This window comes from Thermobia domestica, chromosome 11, assembly GCF_964235325.1.
Source record: "Thermobia domestica chromosome 11, izTheDome1.hap1.1, whole genome shotgun sequence".
Classification (NCBI taxonomy): Eukaryota; Metazoa; Arthropoda; class Insecta; order Zygentoma; family Lepismatidae; genus Thermobia; species Thermobia domestica.
The window spans coordinates 167,906,248-167,930,446 of NC_137464.1; the positions used below are offsets into that span (position 1 = coordinate 167,906,248).

General features: G+C 35.2%; 1 long non-coding RNA gene across 1 annotated transcript in view; it reads right to left on the reverse strand.

Annotated features, from left to right (window-relative positions):
• Positions 1–757: 757 nt before the first annotated feature.
• The window catches only part of LOC145663696 (uncharacterized), a 37,223-nt gene continuing 13,781 nt past the window's right edge, over positions 758–24,199 (reverse strand). The window contains exons 2-3 of the long non-coding RNA XR_014127232.1: positions 4,174–4,263; positions 758–1,162 (exon numbers count right to left, since the gene is read on the reverse strand). This is a non-coding gene — a long non-coding RNA (uncharacterized LOC145663696). The remainder of the gene's footprint in view (positions 1,163–4,173; positions 4,264–24,199) is intronic.

A 24,199-nucleotide genomic window follows, 5' to 3' on the forward strand; every position in this document is an offset into this window, starting at 1 on the left:
CACTTTCCTAACAGGCAATATTCGAAAAAACATCCATCGGGAATTCATTTCGGAGATGGGCATTTTTACTAACTCAAATTCACAATACCATTATTCCATTTCCTCAATTTTGCTCTCACTCACCTTCACACTCAAATATGTTTTATGCATATAACCTCGCCCTTGTCTACTTCCTCGCTGTCATTTTTCCTCCCAATCATCCACCGAAATGAGGATTAGAGCGTCCCTCATGAAGGCAAAATGAGTGAGAGTGTGCATTTCTGCTACATATCAAAAAAAAATTCTTCCAGAGCCAACAAGTAGTTCTGGAGGAATATAGTGCCACAGCGTAAACTTAGCTAATAGAAGCCTGTCACTATTGGAGTTCGGCCACCAAACAAAGCGATAATTATTTTTTAGATAATGACTTTTTCCTTTCCAAATTTGGTTTAAATCTAGCCAGTACTTAGTAACAAATAAAGTACGACATCTATACACATAAATAAATCTGATGTAAAACTATAAGGTCCCGTATCTTAGGGCAGTCCTAAAGTAAACTGAACCTGAAGAACAATGTAAAATGGATAGTTTAAAACCATAACAGTACAATTAAAAATAATCACAACTGAAATCAATTCATAGATGACAATGACACACAAGAAATACATGCGATAAATAAATTTATGTAAAATCTACATTTGACAAAGATGTAGTTAATTTAATTATATCTTTTGAGGAGCATATAGGTTCATCTAACTTTAAGTTCACATTCCTCACAACACGTTTAACTCACTTATTCCGATCAGATTTCCAGCAATTTAAATGCAATTATATATCATAATATTTATGTATTGACACGTCACATATCAAAGTATGTAAAACGTTTTATTTCTATAGTTCGTCTCTTTTCATGTGCAAATTTCCAGTACTACTATACTGGACAGTATACTAGTTTGTTAATTGACCATAGTTTATTTACCTGAATATATCATTTTCATTCTTATTCAGTAAAGGCCTTGTGTCAACGTGACAAAGTGTAAATGCACACATTGGAATCTTAAGATCTTTCCAAGGTCGCTGTAAGGAGATGTAAGTTGGATCATCTTGAAAGTTCTTCAATGCAGAAAAAATCAAATATGCTGCTATTAGAAAACAAACTCCAAAACTTATCTTCCAAAATAACCTGCGAAATTAAATAAATCGTTATTAGGTAGATGCTTCATTCTTTAATGGTCTTTACATACCTGAATCCAGCACTCTAAAGGATGAATATTTATTCAAGTATAACATTTATTTTCTCTATATATGCATTAAATCATAAATGAAATCACGTAGATTGTATAGTGTACCGCGTCTCTTAAAGCATTCCAGTTCATTTCTGGTCGCCTGCATATCCCCAGGTATTTTTATTTATCTTGGGGGGAAAGGGACTGGTAAATTAATTGTAATTATCCTACTATAATTTAAAAGAAGAATCATCACTCTTTTAATTTATTTCCTTATCTTATTGTGCATTTTTGGTGTAGATTTGGCATTTTCTTAGGTTTAATTCGATTCATTATGAATACATCTTAAACCTTTGACCGCATTTTTATTACTATCATTTATTAATATCTTGACTATAAAGTAGAAAAATATCACGAATACTTTCCTCGTGTATCTTATTTCAAACCGAAAAAGCCAAAATTTATTTGAAATTCAGAATTAATGTGTAAGCCATTTATTAGGTGGGTGTGAATAAAATGAAGCCTCAAGAGCGTCATTTTCAAAGAAATGAAATTCTTTGTTATTCAAAGTAGTTGCAGTCTGCAGCCGAAAGTTTTTCCATTCCTCACCTAGAATCGGAATACGTGGCAAAAAATGTGTGACATTTGCATTGCGAAGAAATCCTCAAGATCTTACACTAACCGATCAGCAGGGATGGTTCCTCATCTGAACATGAGTTCGAGATGTCAGAAGATATGTTAGTTCGCAGAAGAGGTATCAGAATAATACAGTGTACAAGGAAGGGTTTCATACTGCAAGTCATAGAGCGTCTCCAACGTACGTTAACGACAGTGGTGCTGGCATTGTTGTGTAACGTAAGTGTACTATTCAGGGTGGCCCATTTTAATCTTTCCAAGGAAATATCTCGAAAACGGTTGAACATAAATTAACTGAACAATAACTCAAATAGGAAACACTATGGAGGGAAATCAAATGTTGATATCGTGGTAATCTCAAGGGCCACTCTTCAAGGATGTCCGGGGCCCAACTTTAAAATTTTAGATATAAACATGGGGCGAAAGACACCATCTCTGAGGCAACATGTCTTAGCTGCCATTTTGAATACGGCAACCGATATGAAAAATCTTTTGTCACAACAATGTTTAGCGTCTGAAGGTCTATCGAACGAGGTGTCACTCGCTCCAGGTTTCCATTCAAAATTTTAAATTTGCCCCGAGCCCCCTTGAAGAGCAGCCCTGTGGGGCACAGCGACATCACCATTCGATTTACCCCATGGTATTTCGTATTTGAGTTTTTGTTCAGTTTATTTATGTTTAACCATTTTCGAAATATTTCCGTGGAAAGATTAAACTAAGCCACCCTGTATATTTTGAGATTTGGTGGATACTTGTGAGCATATTTGCGGTGCATTTCACGAATTTTAGCACTGTAATGATCAGCAGTTAAAGTTCTGACTCCACGTAGAAGGACAAAATGGATCAAGTATTCTGTTAATTTCGTGAATTTCACGCTCCTTCTGACATGTAATTTGTCAGAAGAGGAGATGGAACAGTTTATGTTATTAGCAGCAGTACAAGTACGTATAAAGATGGTGGACTGCTATGTATTTACTTACAATACGTACAGCATCCCATGCAGTATCACATAATCCTTATATCACACACTCATGGCGTACGTTGTCTATCAGATATGCGAGTGAGTCACCCAGATAATTAGCACCAGCTCCTTCCCGTAGAACTTACTCCAGTAGAATTTGATTCCTAATAATATATTCAGAATTATTTTAGAGTTAATATGTTTTTTTTTCAATTCTTCTGATCGTTTCAAATCTCGTAACTCGGTAATTAATTCTGTTACTAACAGGATTTCTTAGGAGCCTTTCTCCTTACTATTTAAGGTAAAGAAAGAAAAGTACTTCAAGAAATTTTCTAATTAATTAACATGAAATGAATGAAATGACTGAAACAAAACACACGAAAACTCTTAATGAATGCAAATGGACGTACAACATGAATTTTAATTAAACCAGTCTATATATTTGTTCCTATAGTCACCATGTGCACAGTAGTGTAAGACTCGTTAAAATAGTTGCTACTGCAAAGAAAAGTTTCAATGAATTTTCATATTTGAGCAGATAACTATTATATATTGCACTGCATATATTATAATACATCGCCAAAAGAAGATATTTCTAAGTTCGATATTTGAGTTATATACCGCTAAAACTGCTTATAAAGTTAACTATTGATTGTTATTGAAGAAAGAATCCATCCTACTAAGATCAATCATTTGAATGGAATAGAATTGAACATAAGAGTACTACATGGTCGCAAGTTGCGTGTCTATTATAAGTATTTTACAGGGAACAATCATTAATTGCCACAAACGCACTTGAACATAAAATTTCTTCATCACCCCAAATGATGCTCAAACCAACATTGATGTATCAGGGCAGATACATGTATGCTACTTTTTCTCCAATGAAAAGAGTATAATTCATGAAAAATTGTGTTTCACATTATTATGAAATGTATCACATATTCGTTCCTAGTGCTTAAGTAAACACTGGAAAATATCATGCTTAACCTAACTTCTGCAGCCAATTGAGTGATTGAGGTGCATGCATTAAATATGCAACAACTTACAGCTATAGGCTGACCTAAGTAGAGGCCCAAGAGTGGCACGTTTTGGAAAAATCACACTACAAAGAATAGCACATTTCTGTAGAGTATTCAAACTTTATAACTGAAAAAGTAAGGAAAGTGACATATCAAGAGGGATGGAAAGAATAATATAACTTATTCAGATCACGGAATCTCTAGATTATATACAGTAATTAGTTACACATTCTTCTAACACATATGTAAATAGTGCTAAATAGCAGAGTCTGTTAAAAATATATAACTTTTATTTCCTACACCAAAAGTAAATGTGTTTAAGTTTATATCTTAAAAATTAGACACACACCTTTCCCATCTCTGCGAATTTCCTTTTGTTGTGTAAGCCAAACCGTGAACCGAAGTTGTTAGGATATATTCTCGAACATTCTTCATATTCCTATAAATAAAAGTATTAGTAAATAGAATATTAGATATTTTATTTGGTTTAAGATCAACATAACATTGACAGACTAAGTAATGAAACAAAACTTCCTTAGTCATGTAAATTGTTCTTTACTCATGAAGTCAAACATCCATGTAAAAGTGAACTTCAGAAGAGTATGTGATGTGGGGGTAGTTCCTGTGTGCTTCCAATATCGTTTTAGATTTAGAAATTACTTTTATGACCAGAAATGCCTGTTATTCGCACGGGGAGAATAATTTTATTGAACTTTTTGAACCTCTTTCTTCCCACCGATACATATTTTGACGAGAGGACAATGATAAAGCTCCATAAGAGTCTCACCTTCCGCGAACAAAAAGAAAAATCGAGACACCTTATCCCCATAAAATACTCCCTTTAGACAAAGTGACATGGTAAAGAGGTGGGTAACAACTATATTCCAAAAATCATTTCACATGGATCAGTCAACCTAATGACACCGAAAATTATGAATTCATCACTAATATATGTCGTTACCGATTACTTCTATACTCAAACCCCCTTTTCACTCCAAAAGGAATTATATGAGTGTCTTAACCACTTAGACGTTTAGGCTATATCCCAACTGTGTAGCGAGTTGCCTGAAACTGATCCAGGCCATCCCGAGTTATGTTAGGATATACATTGGACCATAACACACACATTCATCCATAATGGAGTGAAATCTGAGTGATGTGGGGATTTCTGCAGGAACTATGCTCCATTATTATGTTAATCTAAAAAGCTATATCCTCTGGATATGTTTCATAATAAAATAAAATAAATGAAAAGTATTTTAACAGAGTGTGCACATACTTAGAAAACATTAAAATTTGTCCTTTGAACCCCGGCTTTCTAGCGTTTGCTTTTCTGCATAATAGTCCACAGCTTTGTCGGTATGGTGTAAAGTCGAACAGTAAGTAATATTTGACAGCAAAAGGAAAGATTGTCAGGCATTTATTGAAATGTTTTCATAATTTCGGTTACACATTTATAACCGTATTTATCATACTGACACACGAATATCCTGTAAACTTTCAAAAGAAAAAAACAAACAAAACAAACATTGGCTTGAAGCATGAGAACAATAGAAAACAACCAAACAGTATTCCGCACACAATCATTTCGTTTGTCCTACATCCCTCACAAATCCATTATGCTGCCTTGCGAGTTGATTTCCAACCCGCGAGTAGTAATAATTATTTCGTAACTTAAAATAATGGTTTTTGTTTACTATTTGGAATAAGTGATTATGGGAGATAGCTTATTGCTATACTCGGTAGTAGGATAATACTATTTTTGATGTATTTTGATAATTTAACAGAGGTAGTTACATAAAGAAAAGGTTATGACAATAATATGTAGTAAATAAAAAAAGGCCATGACAATAATATAGAAATTACAGATTTAACAAAAATGCCTGTCATGGAGGAAGACCACGCACGAACTTCTTATGCGTTGTTTCTCGGCATAATTAATAAGTAGTTACAGAAGGTTATAGCTTTACAGGCTGAGGTCCATCCTGATGAGGTTCTGATGGTTGACTCTAAGTTGTCCTAAATGATGGAGCGACTGTCAAAGGACTGCCTAATTAAACCATTTCTATCGTTTATATATCCTGCTTTTTGGCTTTTCACCTGTATGCAGTTCCTTATTTTATTATTGTATTTTGACATTTTCACTTTCATTTTTAGCTTTCATTTTCTTGAAAGTTCGTTTACGGAACCTAATCCTGTTTGTTTCTTTTTTATTTTTAATTTTGGAAGTTTTTAATACACATTCGGCTGAAATTACATTACATTTCCTCTTCTGGAAACAATTTAAATGAACCAAGTGCTTTTTAAAGTCATTGGTTACTTGTATGCTCTCTCCTTATTTTGTATATATATATATATATATATATATATATATATATATATATATATATATATATAATACACATAATATTCAATACTCTTTCGTAACAAGTCTAGACTGTCTTCTTTGCGTACGTGTGGAAGGTGTGGAAGGAATTCAGGTTCGGGCGAAAGGTTACGAGAGATCGAGGGTTTTACCCAAGTGGAAACATGCTGAAGTACTCTATTATTGTGTATTTTTGTTCATGATTTCTTATTACTTCGTTTCGCTTCCATCACTTCACCGTTAGCAGTATAAAACTTCTTATCGCTTATGGTATCTGGCTATGGATACCGGACAGGCTTCAGGACCATCAGCTTCCCGACCATCTACTATCTCTACGAAAACAGAAAAGCGGAAACCTAGTAAGAAAATGCCTAAAGCTGAAATACGTCCAGATCGATCTCGCTCACCTCTTAGCAGCCCAGTACCGTCGTAAAGATCGCCATCATCCAAGAAACACCATACAGATGCCCACAGCATCTCTAGTTCAGACGATGACCGTCTCATCATTGACGAAGAGGAATTTCCTCCTCTACCTCCTCCAAAGCTGCAAGCGGAAGTTTACAGCTATTTTCTTGAAAACTACAATCCTAAGTACCGGAATTCGAAACTGCTTCTTCAACAAATTCTGAAATATCGACCACGCTCTGAGGTATCACAAATAGTAGAAACGAAGAACGGCTTCATCATTAAGTGATCATCAGCAAACTTGTAACGAACAAAGACTAAGTGTGACAGTTTTCTTGGGGGTTCTACCATCTCATTCCACCATTATCATCCAACTCATTATTTCCATCACCTTTAGCCTAGGAACATAGTCGTGGGTCGTTAAACTAAAAGGACGCTGTTGATTAACTTTATATACTATGTGCTAACAATTGCCGTTTACCCAATGTTTTTGCTCCAATTTGTATAGAATTTAATATCTTTGAAGTTGGCCACCCGCCAAAAATCTTGAATAAATCTCAAAATATAGTCGCACTAACGGTAGTGCTTATGTCTTTAGGTGCACCAATGATGCACTAACGATGCGCTACGTTTTGTGAAAATCTGTCTTCATAAAGATGGGTGGGGGGCTAAGTTCATATGAAATTGGCTCCCACCAAAAATCTTCAATAGCTCATAAACGCTGATAGTACTAACGTTAGTTCTTAGTGCACCAACGTGCACTAACGTTGCCTTTCTGACCAAAGGTTGTAATTTAAAGACATCATCGTATAGAACTACTCTTCAATATAACACACACTAAAAATCTCAAAAAAATATCTCTTCATTACGGAGATACAACGCTTCAAACAAAGCAAAAATCAGCTCCTTACGTCGCGACAACACAGTCAGGGGTTTTGGCGTGACGTCACAACTTTATATCACTCGCTGAGTCGCATCGGAAGCTTTAGGAAATCTTTCCATATTACAGTTTCCTACTACAAACTACAAATAAAGAACACCATAGAAAAAGTATTGCACTACCTAGTCTGTCATATTTCAGTGAATTTTCAATGTGTTGTACATGAGGACCCTCTGGTCAACTGTTGATGTGGCGCCAACACCATATGACGAACCCTGTGACTTACAGAGGTCACTAAGTGTCACACCGTACAAAAAGCATTGCATTTTCTACTCTGTCTAAACTCGGTGCTTTTTGGATATGTTGTAGACGATGACCGCTTGGTCAATTGTTCATATGGGGCCAACCCCCTATGACCAACTCTGTGACCTAAAGAGATCACCAAATGTCACACCGTACAAAAAGCATTGCATTTCCTACTCTGTCCGATTTGGATATTTTTTGGATATCTTGTAGCTAAGGACCCCCGGTCAATTGTTTACATGGGGTTAACTCTCTACAACCAACCCTATGACCTCCAGAGGTCACCAAAATCACATCGTTACATGGATTATCCTCATTTGCCGTAGCCCCGTATATCACACAACTATTGTTTGTATGCAAAGTTTGAACCAGTTCTACCAACACCCGTTGTCTGACCTTTGGTGACAGACGAGGAAATGCAATGCTTTTTGTACGGTGTCCTCTCAAAATAAATAATACACACTGTATACAGTGCGTTCCACGAATAGCACTAAGGCCCGTTTCCTGAAGAAACCAAGGCAGATAGAAGCATGTAACCTTTTGTAACCTTCAAGGGACATAAAATACAACATTATGCTGGAATGGAGATCCCCCATAGAATGCGCTCAAGGGGGTTACAGGGAGTAACTACAAAATTTTCAATAGCACCCCGATCGTGTGATATCTCGTTTGAAAGGCAAGCACGTGTAGAGACCAATTTAAAAAATTACATGTTGCTAGCGTGTCCCTATCCAACATGGTTGCCATCTGTAACTACGGTCGAAGTACGTTCCACGCATAACAGTTAGGCATTCTCCTAAAGAAACCATGGCAGATAGAAACATGAAACCTTCTGTAACCTTCAAGGGACATAAAAGACAACATTATGCTTGTTAGGAGAATACGCCAAGAGAGACTTGCGGGGGGGGGGGGTAATTACTAACTTTTAAATAGCAACCCCCACCGTGTAGTACCTCGCTCGAAAGCTAATAACGTATAGACACCAGTTTTTGGAAGTACATGTCGCTAGCGTGTACTTATCAGCATAATGTTGTCTTTTATGCCCCTTGAAGGATACGAAAGATTTCATGTTTCTACCTGCCTTGGTTTCTTCAGGAGACGAGCTTAGTGTTATTCGTGGAAGGCACCGTATACACGTAACGTGTTAATAGGAGGCACATTTTCCTAGCTTGAAATATAGTAAAGGTCTTTTATAATGTTCTATAATTACAAATAGTTTAGATACTTGTACACTTAAGCAAGATTACTTTAATATTGTATTACACAAAAAAAAAATAGGTGCCTTATGCAGAGTCGTTCTGACACTTGATTACTGTCATACTAAAGTGTTCGACTAACATGTTTCCTTTAGTAGTCGGGCCTGTAGTATGACGCTAATCATACGTCAAAACGACTCTGCATAAGGCCCTAGGAGTCTAAGTACTATATCAGTTCAAAATATGTCAAGCGCACATTGAGAATATCTGGGCCACCATATTATAGCTTTTCTTTATTTTGAAGATTAGTCGTGAATCTCCATGCTATTATACTACGAGAACCAATAAGCACTTTCTGCACCAAAATGCTCTTAATCCCTTAAAAAATCGTATCCTATTACATAGTTTCATTTCTTCTACAGTTTATTGTGCATATTAGCAATTGTTCACCCTCGACCATTGCTACTATTCTTATCTTTATGCTATAAGAACCCTATTATATAGCTCGTTACTTTTTTTTTACTATATTTCTACAAGCGAAATGCTTTTCTGGTGACCGCTGTGGTTTGAAGATAAGAAAGCTGTAGCAAATAGAGGCAGACAAATAGTTAGGTTGCCGAAAGACCGTCGTAGTAAACAAGCTAAGTGCTCGAAAATTTTTCTTGTGTCCTAGGCGCTCCTTCTCAAACCTAGATACCATAATAATACAATTTCATACATGGGCCTACATAAATTTAATTTTGGATTTAACTTATTTAGTAGCCAGACTCCTATTTTCAAACGCCTTGACTACGTGGCGTCCAGGATGTTTCGAGCCTAAACAAGAGGAATTTTGACAGAAATTCATTGTGTATTACATATGTTGTTACTTTGAAACTCCAACTTTTTCTTTGCAATAAGCTAACACGAAATATTGTACGAAATATACAAATATAAGTTTATTTATAATCTTTCTCGCCCTCAACCAGGCCCATATCCACGGGGAGCACAGCATGCTGGCCCCCTAAAATTTTCACGGCAGGCTTGCAAATAAACTATAATATGGTGATGAACTACAACATGGTTGGATTGGGCTCCCGTAACTTCTACCAAACCCCCCTACATTTTTGGGCTGGCTACGGGCCTGCTCTAAGCTCTGAGGGGATTAATATTTGGTATATAGTGGTACATTTCCAAAAAATTATATCGTGACAGTATTGCGTTTTGTGTTCCGAAGTCTACAAGTAAAAAAAATCATGAAAGCAAACGTTTGAAGAGTTCAGCCTTTTGTTAAGTTTCGTCCAGTAGATTGAGTTTTCTTATATTGATTCACTCACTGGAACAAAGTATTGTGCTCATTACTAGTCATAACATATCACAAACATTCATTATCAAAGGACACAGCGCTCACATCTAGTATGAGAAGTTTATGGTTCGAACTCAGGCCATATTAGTTTGTGGTGGACACCCATCGTGTCTGTGGTCTTTCTGGCGACTCTGACGTTTCCTCTCACATGACCATTCCATCCATTCTTTAATAATCATTCACTCTCACCCTCTCCATTTCCCTATAAGGCATATTCGTGGAACATTAAAGTAGAAATTTTATTTTATTTTATTCAGTAACTAGTTAGTTACTAAATCAATGTAATTAGTTTGTTACAGTGTTGCCACAGTCCTAGCTCTGGAGTGGGCTGAAAAATAGTACCAAATTGAAACAAAAAGGGCTGAATTCATTATTTTATACCAGCGTAATACACACTGGCCCAAATCTCGCGGGGATGAGGGGGACATCACCCCCGAATCTTGGATCTGGGAGGACTGCCCCCGATAATCAGACGTGAAAAGTGCTTTTGGGGATAAATGTGATGATTTGTGTCCGACTGCCACAAAGGAATGTAAGATAAAATTGATTTATCTTGCATTTTCCATTTTTTTAAAAAAGAATCGTATTCTGTAGTATTTCAAATTGAACTTCGTCTGTAGTGCGTTTAGTAGTCTCATCAATATGCATTAATTCCACTTCCGCTTCTTGGGTACAAATTGCAATAAATGCCAGAGGAGAATATGCTCCTCTCCTCATGCTGGAAAATTGTCTCAGCTGTACGTACGGGCACAAATCTCGGGAAAAGGAAGGGAAATATCCCCCCAACATTGGAACTGACGCTCCCCCAATAATCTGAATTGAAAAGTGCTTTTTGTAGATAAGTGTGATGATTTGTGTCCGACTGCCACAAAGGAAAGTGAAATGAAATTGATTTCTCTTGGCTTTTCCATTTTTAATGAAAATGAAGGTGCGCGACTGTGCGTGACGTAACTTGATGTGAAATCTTATCTCCTCCACTCCCCTAGGCCCTAGCACACGAAGGGTATATGAGCTACCCTATGTCAGTAGATCCCATCTTTTCAGTAAATGCGCAATTTCATCTATTTGTTGTATCAGCCTAGGCATCTGCTTATGCTTCGTAAGCAAAGAAAATAATTCAATTGCTGGAATATTTTTCTCCATAATCTTAGGGTTACATCTGTTAACTAAAGATTATATGACATGCGTCAGATTTCTGTAACGATTCCTGTAATGCTACCGAGATTATCATCATTTTGCTCAAATAAGAGTATTGTTGCGTCATACATATTTGTTTTTCTTTCTTCATAGTTTTGGCAGGGCGCAAAATTTCAGTCAGGCGCACTCGCCATTCCAAAAATTATAGTCGCCACGTATCCCTCACGTACAAATTGTGACCCCCCACACACACAGCCTTTGGTTTGATAAAGAAAGAGATTACATCAGGGCATAAAATTTCAAAACCAGACAATCAATAGATTCAGGTTAATCAATTTTGAATTGGACAATTGATATACATGTTTAAAAGAAATCTTACAGTAAAACTTCACGTTTGTGTAACGCTCTTTATCTGCACTGAAGTGCCAGTTGTCGATTGCAGTTTTCTGACCAAAGTCCTTAAGGGAAGGACCACTGATGGAAATTGTCAGGAAATCATCCAGTGTGTCAGTCTTCAGTGAATTCCTGTAGGCAGTCTTAACTCTGTTTGGACTGCTGAAGCTTCTGTCACATGAAGCAGTACTCACAGGTAGAACTCCACAAATTGTGACAATTGGAAGCAAATTTGGGAATCCGTAATTAGGTTTTGACTGTATTTTTTTTCAGTGTCTGACTCAATGTTAATGAAGAAAACAAAAGTTTATATTCTACTAAGACAAGGTTCACTTTTTCCCTATATAAATCTGGTTGCAGGTATTTTTTTAAAAAATAAAAACAGTTCTATTTCTTCCACACCAAATTCAAGGATTTTTCCTCAGCGAGAATTGAGAATTAAATTTGTTTTAATTTATGCATAAATTGAAGTTTTAATGGCAAGAATTGCAGACCGATAAATCCTATATGATATGATACAAAGAATTAAGAGTTAAGCTAACCCTTTATTCTATTTATACAAGAAAAAGGAAGCATCCTCTTGGCCTACCTAATTTCCCGGGATAATTTTCCCTCCGTTTTGATTTTCTTTAATTTAAACATTTCCTTCTTTTTAAAATAACTAAATGATATAATTTTTCCTTTGCTATAATAACTCAAGTCAGCGTCATGATATCCGCGCAAGTTGATGTGGAACATCAGTTTCGCTTATCAACTCTTCACAGTTTTGGTGTTATTGATGACGGCCGACTTGAATCAGAACTGACAACGGTCAAAAGTATGATAGGCGAAACGAAAGTAACAACAAAAAAAAGAAACAAAACAGTAGAAAGGATGAAATAAAGAAAAAAGACGCAGTTCTTACATGGAATGAAATGTGACAAATACATTTCTGAACAAAGAGCATAAGAGAGTGGAAAGTCAATGGTATTCTTAGAAATTGTAAGAAGGATTATTGTTGTACTTGGAATGCGAAAAACAAACAAATTTATTTCGGGGGAATCTTGAGCACGATAGCCCCCTAAATACGCCACAATACAATTCTGCTCCCCTGATCCTTCACAGCATTGTTTTTCAACTTCATAAATATTTTGAACATCGTTTATATATATATACATATATATATATATATATATATATATATATATATATATATATATATATATATATATATATATATATATATATATATATACATATATATATATACATATACATATATATATATATATACATATACATATATATATATATACATATACATATATATATATATATATATATATATATATACATATATATATATATATATAGATAGATAGATAGATAGATAGATAGATAGATAATATGGGTCTTACCCGTTCCCCCCAATGTTGAAGACAAATTTGCGCTGATGGTAATACATGGCTCTATAAGACGAAACAAAAAGAGGTGAAGTTCTAGAACACTCCCACCTCCTTTTCCAAGAGTGCAAACCAAGAAAGTACTCTTTTTTAAAAAAACATCCAAATAGGAGTAACCCGAACGACCGTGGAAGTAGATGAAACTTTCATCGCACGTAGGAAGTTTAACAGAGGCCGCAAATTAAAAGGGAAAATAGCTATCATTTTCGGTATGTATTGTAAGGAAATCAAACGCGCCTTTATTTCAGTGATCAATAAACCAAAAAAGTATTATGACCATATACACTGAGAAAAATCCATTCTCCGGACAGCGTTATATTGTACAAATATACGGAATCCTCTTGTTTACTACAGAAATCAGTATGGACCATACGTTATCCATATGCTACATACGCACTGCCCTTAGATGTTACATCATACCGTTGCAGGATACCTAACATCTAACAATTTTCCGTATATCACATCCATATACTTACGTTACATTCCTCAGCTATATGTTATATACGTCCACTTGTATGTGAGATTCTGACCGCCTATACTGTTTCATATGGAAAGTACGTCCACTTGTATGTGAGATTCTGACCGCCTATATTGTTTCATATGGAAAGTACGTATAGAACATTTATACGGAAAGTGGTTTAAAACATATGTTTTCAGTTACACTTCTGCTGTACGTTAAGTCCAAAAACTACAGGAATTACGCATGTAACCTAGCTTTTTAAGTACGCCAGCTACAATTTTTTTCTCAGTGTATGAAAAAATATAAAACTAGAAACAAATCAATCATCGAGTTTGTGTGTAAATAGTACGTTATAATAAAATATTAAAATATAAATTATTGCTCCTTATTCTTGCTCATTTCACGACCGAAAGAGAATAATAGAATGTAAGAAGAATATAAGGTAAGTAAACTGACATTTGTAAAAAAAAAAATGTAAAACCGATTCAGGTACGAGATGAGAATTCCAAGCTGGCTACCTACCATCACTAACGGATGTCCGCGTTCCGTCGTACAGGGTACTATAACCTTCCCTAAAAGACAGCAAAAGAAAGATATGTAGGGAAAGTCTTACTGACACTTTTGTAAATGTGACAAGTATTTGTTAAATGGTGCTGAATTGGGTAGAATAGTACCAACTTTTCCACAAAAAGGGCTGAAAATGCCAGCGTGGTACCAACGGGCCGATGAATGACAAAAAGAGCTGAATTTGGTACAATTGTACCAAGTGTGGCAACAGTGGTTTGTTATCATTACTGTTAGGCCATATTTGTTAATTTATTAGTTTAGTTATTAACTCAGGTGTTCAAAGCATTTCAGTCAATCTGTTAATGTTCACATGGACTAACATAAACAAAGTACGAGTATGTTCCATGGGCTAAAGGAAACGACAGTACTGGCGAAGATATTATGGTGAAATAATATTGCTAATATATAAAGTAGTTCGATAATAGCACTGGTAAATTCTCAGAATGCTCATGGACATGATTATCATTGTAAGTTTGTGCGTCCCTCTGTTGAACTCAGTAAAGAATTTAGGTTATTTTAACTTAGGGAAATATGTTTTCATGTATAAATTTACTTGAGCTTTTCCCTGAGCGCATAACTATCGAATCCAGGACGAACTTGCATATAAGAAATTAGCACTCTACTATCAAATAACTGTTTTTGTATTCTTGACTTTTTCTTAAGAGTGAATAAAATTCGCTTCGTAAGATTGGCTGGTGACCGAAATATGAGAATATTAATTACTTTATTACCTTAGGCTGGAAACATTGTCAATAATATAGTAAATTAGTACACTACAACTTTGAACTACAAGTATATTCAAATATTTGATAATAACTAAATAAACAAACACCTTTCTTTTCAAAGAAACCTTAAATTCTGTTACTTTTCTTATTCTTTGTGTTATTAGAAACGTCGTACACATTTGAAAAACATGCATCGTATCTTTCGCTAAGCCGTTTCCCTATGAGTGGCGCAGATCTTTTCCCCTGTACCGACCTGTGACGTACAATCATGGTGATCATTGTTTTAAGCGCACGAGTAGCAGATCGGAATTCAATCGCAAATTCCAATCAGTTTGAATCATCGCATGAGCGAAAGGAAGTGTTCTTCTTAATCCGCTAGCTCTGAAGTTTACTAGAGCAATAAAAAAATCAGTGGAAATGCCCATTGTTCTTCAACCAACAGTTTCAACACAAAATTTCCCATTAATATTTTGAGAAACATCAACTATCCTATTTTATTATTCTAAAAGACCAGACACTTGATAGTTAGTTTCCTGAAAACCATGTATATCCATTAATCAAACATGTTAAGGACCATTCATATTTCCTAATCAAAGTTGTTCCTAATACCCCCAATTAATAAAACCGGGAGAGTTCTGCTTTCATGACACGCGGTCCAATTTTATTATCTGACTACAACCTAGATGATAAAATACTGATTTGGTTTGGTTAAAATGCTCAAGGAGTTTTCTCGGTATTTTTAATAATTAAATTGTGAGTAAGTACATTATTTTTTTTTTGTTTTATTCAACGACATGATGTTTTTTTTAAAAAAATATAATTACTATTTAATATCTGAAACGTTCTTAATTTGTAGAGCTCCTGTGGGAAATATACCGTATAATAAAAATCATTATTATTAATTAAAAAGAGAGATTTCTCTCATCCTTCCGGTAATTTCCACACTAAGTTTGGAATAATTGTGACAGTTAAAACACGTTAAAGGATGGTCTTTTAGTTGTTATTTCTTTTCAGTGGCGGCCGGTGGATTGTGCTTTCGGGTGTTGCAGTACGAACGATCGGAGACAGAAGATATAAAGTTGACTCATTGACTAATCAGAATAACTTTAGATGCAAATGCTATGTGACATGTGAAATTAAATAAAATTCTGTTTTTAAAAAATAAAAAATGCAGAACATTTAATCCGATTAATCACCTTATTTAATTAGTATGTTCACTCTTCTCTCTTTGATTGGAACAAATCTGCTTAATACATGCTGGTTGAGAGTGACGACGCCAGCTTTAAGTTCTTAGGGGGGGCAAAGGATGGGCAGATACATTTTCAGGGAGGCAGCTATTTGCCATACAAAAATGACATATTTATTACGTTTGACTTATTTTACATTACATTGTGTATTTCGTTGCTGTTTTCATATGAGACCTATATGATTATAAATTAAACTTATTTCAAGTAAAATTTGTAACTAACAAATTAGTAACGTCTGCACATGCAATATTTTTCAATGAAACGTTTGAAGCCTAAACATAAATTGAATTACTTTCGCGTATGCTACAAGTAACACATTCGTCTAGTACTATATCCTCTCTCTCTCTCTCTCTCTAGTCCAATCCAGAAGGAGTGTAGGTACTAGGTAGAAAAATGAAACCGTAGTTTAGAAAACCATATCTCTGTATGTACAAATACAAATTTTCATATTAATAATGAAATTCTTATTTTTTATCAGGCCTCTGAAGTGATTATGTGTGCCCAAACACATAATTTCACGAACATCCAGATCCTAACTGTTATAACATTTTTGTTCCACCAAGGAAAGTCACGGAAGTAAATTAATTAGGAAATCAGTGAAACACTACGGGACTCTCCTCCGTTATATACAGTGGTGGAGAAAGAAATGGCTTAGTATAAACACGGCGATTTCTCAACCAATTATGCTTTACATCCAGGATGATTGAAAGCAATAACTCTTCCCGAAATCATGGATGCAATTTGTGACATTATTCTTAAAAATTGCAGCATTTCAGCCAGTAGTGGATATAGCTCAGGGCCGAAGGGCCTGGGCCACACTAGTTTTTGAGTGACAAAAATAATTTAAGCTATTATTTATATATTGTTTAAAGTGTATAGTAAACTCACGATATACTTATTATAGTCTGAGGTCTGACTGCACCCCGCTTTCTCAGTTTTTACCGTCTGAGCGAAACTTGTGTCACAGATTCTGAGCATTTCTTTGGAACTCGTCGGTAGCATAATTCAGAATGAATTGGGTATGCTCAAGCTCTCGACATAATGGGTTCTCAAAGTTCCCAATGTTATATAAGCACATCCTCTGAATATTGAAAGCCGAAAATAATGTTTCAGAAAAAAGAAGTATAGAACCTTTAAATAAAACAAAATATGAAACTGAAAACTTCAAACCTGGATAAATACAAACAAGTTACGGAACTGGTGTTACCTTTCTTTTGTTTCCAATCGAAGTTGATCCAATGAGAAGAAAACAAGTCGACCAAATCTACTATTGTTCGCTAGGTACAATAATTAAAAGTCGTAAGAAAGAAGTATAGCTAAAATTTACCTCAAAAGGCGCTAAGTTAGAAAACAGAAATATGTGTGCATACCTAGACGCTCAAAGAAGAAAGCCTGAGGACTAGTCTACCACATAGTAAATGCATGGAAAGTAGACTACAATTTGACAATGAAATTGGTTATGATACTGATATAAAATACCACATGTAGAATGTTTAAAGATTGTAGAAGTCTGGGGGGCAGTCTAGGTGGCAGTCAGGGGGGCAGAAGTAGCTACTAAGGGGCGCTCGCCCCCTTCCCCCCCTCTGGCGTCGTCACTGCTGGTTGAACTCTAGTATTCTTATTGTCAAGTCTTTTTCGATGGAAAGCATAACCAATGGTGATAACCTTTCTTCGGACATTCAATTTCTTCAAAGTGTCAATACTTTTTGATGTAAAAAAAAACTTATCTTCTTTTACTGACGCCATAAGTACAGTTAATATTAATTTCAGAAGCTTTGTAGATTCACTAAATATTTTTTTCTAGATTATTGAGAACAATTCATTCTAGCAAACTCAGTCCCTGACAGTGATCCGAATTCCTCTTCAGTGTAGACTGAAGAGAGTTCGTAGCAGAGATTAATGTTATAAAAAATGTACATTGAATACGCTTTATTCACAATTTATCTAGAAAAATTGAAAATAAAAATCTGTAAGTTTTACGTCCCCGTTATGCCGGTTAGGCTAAAGGAGACGGTGATAATGAGAGATGAGTGAAATGGTGGAATGAAGAAAGTGGGAGGAAACGGGAGTACCCCGAGAAAACCCACGAGCACGGTGTTTGTCCACCACAAAGTTCACTTGGCGGGGGCTGGGATCGAACACGGGACTCCAAGCACCAGAGGTGAACATTCTACCACTGAGCCACCGCGCCCCCAAATTGAAAATAAATTGTGGAAATGTATCTAGTGCATACAACATTACTGCCATAAGATGTCCTGTAAATTTAAACTTTTTTTTTCGAACACTCTCCTGAATTGCACTTTGCTTGTTTTGTCTAAGCCTTAATTGTAAGTTTTTCCTGGGTTGAAAGCTGGGCAATTTTTTTGTAAGTTATTTACAGAAGTCATGGTATGCAATTCATTCAGAATTTGTAGGTTATGTACAGAATTAAAGCACACACAATAAAATTAAATCTAATAACTAATAACCAAAACAGCTTATACCAAAGAGATACTGGTATATTCATTGCGAATGTTACATATTCATACATAGGGCTGTCAACTGGCCGGCTTTTCATTGACCTGGCCGGAAAAATTGCTGTTATTTTGATTAAAGCCGGTAACGGGTACGAACTTCTCAGCAGCTCCTTTATAACCGTTTTTTTTTTTTTTTCAATTTGTATCTAGTTCGAAGTATAGATATTGAAAAGTAGCTGTCATTCTGTACACTCAAAACTTTTACCTTTCACATCTATCAACGATTAATATATTTTGTTCAGCTGTTTAGACAGTTTTAGAAAGATAACAGGGACTGTATGAAAGAAAATTTAAAATTTACTTTCAAGGAATTTTATGCGTTTATTAAGAGTGGAAAAGGACTTTTTAAAGCAATTCCCTATAGTTGAAATAGAGACTATATGTTTAAAGAGTGAATTTCATTTTCCAAATCCAAAATTGTCACCTAAAGATTATTATACTTTTGTTCATCTGTTTCGATAATTTTAAAGAAATGGTACTTACTGGTAAATATAAAAAAATGATCAATGCTGATTGATCAATTCCAGTTTCTCATTTATAGCACAATGTATCTATTAAGCTTATTAGTGAATGTTCTAAGGACATAAAAAATATATATGTTAATGCACTTTTGTTCACGATAGTGAATTTCGTTTCCATGGATAGGCCCGACCAGAGATACTTCACGCTGAGACCTATATCATAGAGAATTTTGAGGAAGTTCCGTTTTTTTTTATTTTACAGAGTTGGCAACCCTATTCATATATCAATACACACCCACACACATATGCGTAAAAGAAAAAAACTACATTCCAAATCATCCGTTTTGGTTGTTACGCAATGCACGATAAACACTATATACTTCCACATGAGGCGAAACAATTTTTATCAACGTTCTGGAAAGCAACCTTGAAACCCGCCAGATATAGGAACATGTTAGCTGGGAGGGGTCCAAAGTATTTGAGGAAGGTCCAATACGTCTACGTAATAACGAACCTGTCTTATACTGTACCCGAAAAGGTAAGTAATTCTTAATTACTGTCGCCTATATTTTTTTTTTAATGATTATTTCTATTAGAAAAGAAAGAGTACATGATGAGGTGTAAAATAAAATATTTAGCGCACATCAATCATTTCTCTGTTAAACAAGTATACTTCGTTAGAAAAGTCTACAAATGTTAGTCAAGTTTCGAAATTTTTCGGAGGTCCGGACCCGGTGGAACCCCCTCGTGGCTACGACTCTCAGCATTGCTAACTACTCCCAAATTAAATGTGGCGTTCCCCACCATACAGTTTTATCAAGAGTATAAAATATACTTATTTTATGAAAGAAATATGTATATACTAAAATACTATCCACAGAGGGGGGCGGGAATTCTGCATATTGACTTATTAATATTTGGTTCACAAATTACTGTAGAAGAGACCTTCATTATCTATATAAGCTAAGAATTAACTTGTAAATGCGGATCCACTTTCATTTGATTTCTGCTCTACTACATATTTTCTTTCTTATTTTGTAATTCTGCTATCACTTTTTTATAGTTATTATATTAATTTGCTTCAGTATAAGTACCGTAATTTAAAAATATGAATGCATAAAAAAAATTTCATTTGTTATTACTAGTGAAATAAAATTCAGAAAGCTTATTTAGCGCGAAAAAGCTTCTCATTCACTGAAAACCGTGCTGTGTTGCAGAAGCACTGCAACGACCAGACCCTTTAACTTCTGAGATAGGGGAAAGGAGACTTAACATTCGTTCCAATTCCCGCACTGAAGGAATCTGGTCGCGGTATGCTCGCTGCAACACAATATAAATTAGAGACTCAGTGACGGATTATTTTTCGCTTTTTAAAACGGATTAATGAAACGGACAGTTACAGAAGTAAAAAAATGTTATCTCAAGTATATATGGGAGTATTAGAAAGTATTTTTTCTGTTCTTTACTACTATTGCTAATAATATTTTTTCTTGAAATACTTTGGTCGTTGCGCAACGCTGCAACACTAACATTAGCCGCCACTGTTTATTTTACTTACTAGAAGTGTTTATTTTGACCTAGACATAGCATGTTAGCATACAGTAGGATCTCTTTCGTCTAGCACAATTAAATATACTATTTCTTCATTCTGTCGAGATTAAGAGCTTTTTTAACATGCAAGTACCGACATGTATTGTATGAGGTATAAGAAGCCTTAAGTATTTATTATGTCTTTATATTATTGGCACTCTGTGTTTATGTGCATTAGAGGTCTGCACGGGCTCGGGCCGATCCCGACCTGGCCCGTGGACCGGACTCGCGCCTTCATAACATATAGGGTAATAATCCCTAATATGAGGATAGGCATCTAAGTTGAGACTCCTACCTATCTTGTGAAGCAAGAGCTGGAATCTAGTAGAAGCGAGCAAAAACAAAAGGTAATAGCCCATCACAGCACCGGAAGTCACGTGAGCTTGTTATGTGGAGAGTTGTTAGTATAGTGGAAGCTGGAAGAAATTGTGCCTCTACAAAGTTTACTTAACGTGCACACATCAGGGGCTGAAAATGGTGAAGGTAAATTGATATTCATTCTATCTTTACTTTCGTTTATACCAGTGAATATACGTATTGCAACATGTAATGAGTTACTGATTTTCTTCCACTTATATTTAAGATGGCGTTAGTCATTTGTTTATCGGTCGAATGTCTTATTATGAGACTCTTAACTTGTTCAATATATGAGACCGATCTCATAATGTGACCTGTATAGTAATATTGGGTTTTACGTTAGGAGCTCATTTGTATCGACATTTCTGTATTCACAAAGTAGTCTCTTAGACCTTGTCCTGTGCATAGAGCCAGTGGTTTCGTTGGCATTGTACTGTCATTTCGAACACATTTATTCTCATTTGGTACATATTTGAACATTAAAAGAAGTTATGAAAAGTCGTTGCAGTTTATGCGCACAAAAAGTGTAAAATTTTACAGTATTCTAAAACTGAAAAAGTGAGTTAGATTGAAAGTGTGTTGTTTTATATTTTTGCGCTATCACATTATTTGGCAGTGTTGAATGGTGAATTAATACAAGAACTCTTTTAAGAGTACACAAAAAGCCTGGGTCTCTTATTAGGTACCCCTCATAAAAGTGAGAGTGTAGCAACTTTGGTCACATTTTTCAATGTAATTTTTTATTGCTATACTTTTATGTATTGCAATAGTTTGCAATAGACATTCCACAGAATATATTAAAGTAACAACAGTGTTTGTTTATGCTATAATTAACCAATATATAGCATCTTAACTTTTAGGGTCTCTATTCGGAGTTCTTACCCTATCAATTTGGATTTCTCTGACCTTTTCGGTCCTAACTTTGCAAATATACTGCACCGAGAAAAGAAATTGTAGGTGGCGTACTTAAATAGATAAGTTACATGCGCAATTCTTGTAGTTTATACACTTAACGTACAGCAAACGTACAACTGAAAACGCATGTTTTATAATACTTTCTGTATAAGTGTTCCATCTATACGTACTTTCTGTATGGAACAATGTAGGCGGTCAGGATCTCACATACAAATGGACGTATATAACATATAGCCGACGAAGGTAACATAAGTACGGAAAACTGTTAGATGTCAGACATCCTGCAACGGCGTGATATAACATCTAAGGGCAGTGCTTATGTAGCATACGGATAACGTATGCTCCGTACTGATTTCTGTAGTGAGCAAGAGGATACTGTGTATTTGTACAATATACCGCTGTGCGGAGAACGGATTTTTCTCTGAGTGTACAGCGACATTTATTGGACCCTTTTTTCTGAAGAACTTTTAAAGCACAACCGCAAAACTAAATCTCTAATTGTTATAAATAAAAATCACTTTGCGCTAATTATTAAGTTTCTCTAATTCGGTCTTATTTCGGGCTCATTTGATTATTACACATGCTCTTGCCTAAATGCTAAAACATATTTCGGATTCGTGTCGGACCTCGCATCACAATTTCACAGGCGGGCCGGGCCCGGGCTAAAAATTCTGGTCAGTGCAGACTTTTAATGTGCATTGGTTTTTCTTACTACACTTTCGAATAGGTGTCCGAATGGTTTTATAAAAAGAATAAAAGCACTGCATTATATCACGCTCCGAAAATATAGTAAAATGCTCTTTTAATCCATAGTAACATTGTGTTTTAAAATAATTGATATGTTTAGGGCGAGTTTTAGTCAGAAATCTTCTTTGGATCTTCACTTGATAACATCGTTTACACATTGAGTCAAATAGCAGGCGACTGCTTTTTGCCAAACAAGTAGAAAATAAATGACTGTTACATTGACAACGTGTAAGTAGTTGGAACCCCAGATATCGGGACAGATTGTGCCTATAGTGGTTATTTTGGTAACTATATGCTTTACTCGAGAGTAGAAGTGACTGCCTTATCATCGGCCCAGCCATACTATAGAAAGAAACGTACACTTGGGACAGAATATCTATCTTTTACCGAAATCAAGAGATACAATAAGAAGAATTTATTGAAAGATGTATTTAAGAGGTCGAGAATTGTATATGTCAAGAAGTGAAACTCGGTATATAGCTACACTCTTCACTAAACTTTTTTTTTTTTTTTTTTTTTTTTTTTTAGAAAGACGTGTTTCTACGTTTTCGAAAACTTTCATGCTAGGCATCGTTTCTAGAATATTCATTTTTTTTCTTTATTCAGAAAGTGTCAAATGTGAAAATTTGCTTAAGTTGGAGGTGTGAAATTCAGCGTCTCAATAAAACCTGCTCTTAAAAAGGGTCATTTCTATATACGAGTTTCCCTTTATTTCCTCTTTTTTCTGGAAGATTTGAATGTAAGGATATATTTAAGTTGGAGGTATGAAATTCGGTAAATAAACTCTTAATTGAAAATAATTAAATATGTGTTTAATCCTCCTAAAGTTAAAAATAAATAATAGCCAAATTGTAAGTCCGTTATTCAGAGAGTGACTAATCAGAAGATTCGCTAAAGATCGAAGTGCGAAATTCGATATAAAAACTCTTAACTAAGAGTAATGGAATATATGAGCACTCGACTTCTAAAAAGGAAAAAGGGGAATCTTCTCAATTATTCATATTTTTCTTTAACCTGGAAGTCTGTACCATCGTGATTTATTTAAGTAGAGCATAATGTGTTCGGTAAGTAATATGTTCATTTAAAAGTACGCGATTTAGCATTTTTGATCATTCTCAATCCAAATTGATAAAAGGAACAATTTCTGCAATATTCAAATTCTGATTTCATATTTATTAAATTTTATTCTTCCCATGCTCAGAACGGACACTTCTGGTAGTGCTCATACAATGTAATGGCTGTTCCATGCGCGAAATACTAAAGAATTACTTTCTAGGATGAATTTGTTTGCACGTTGCTTAGTGTAAATTAGAGACAAAAGCGG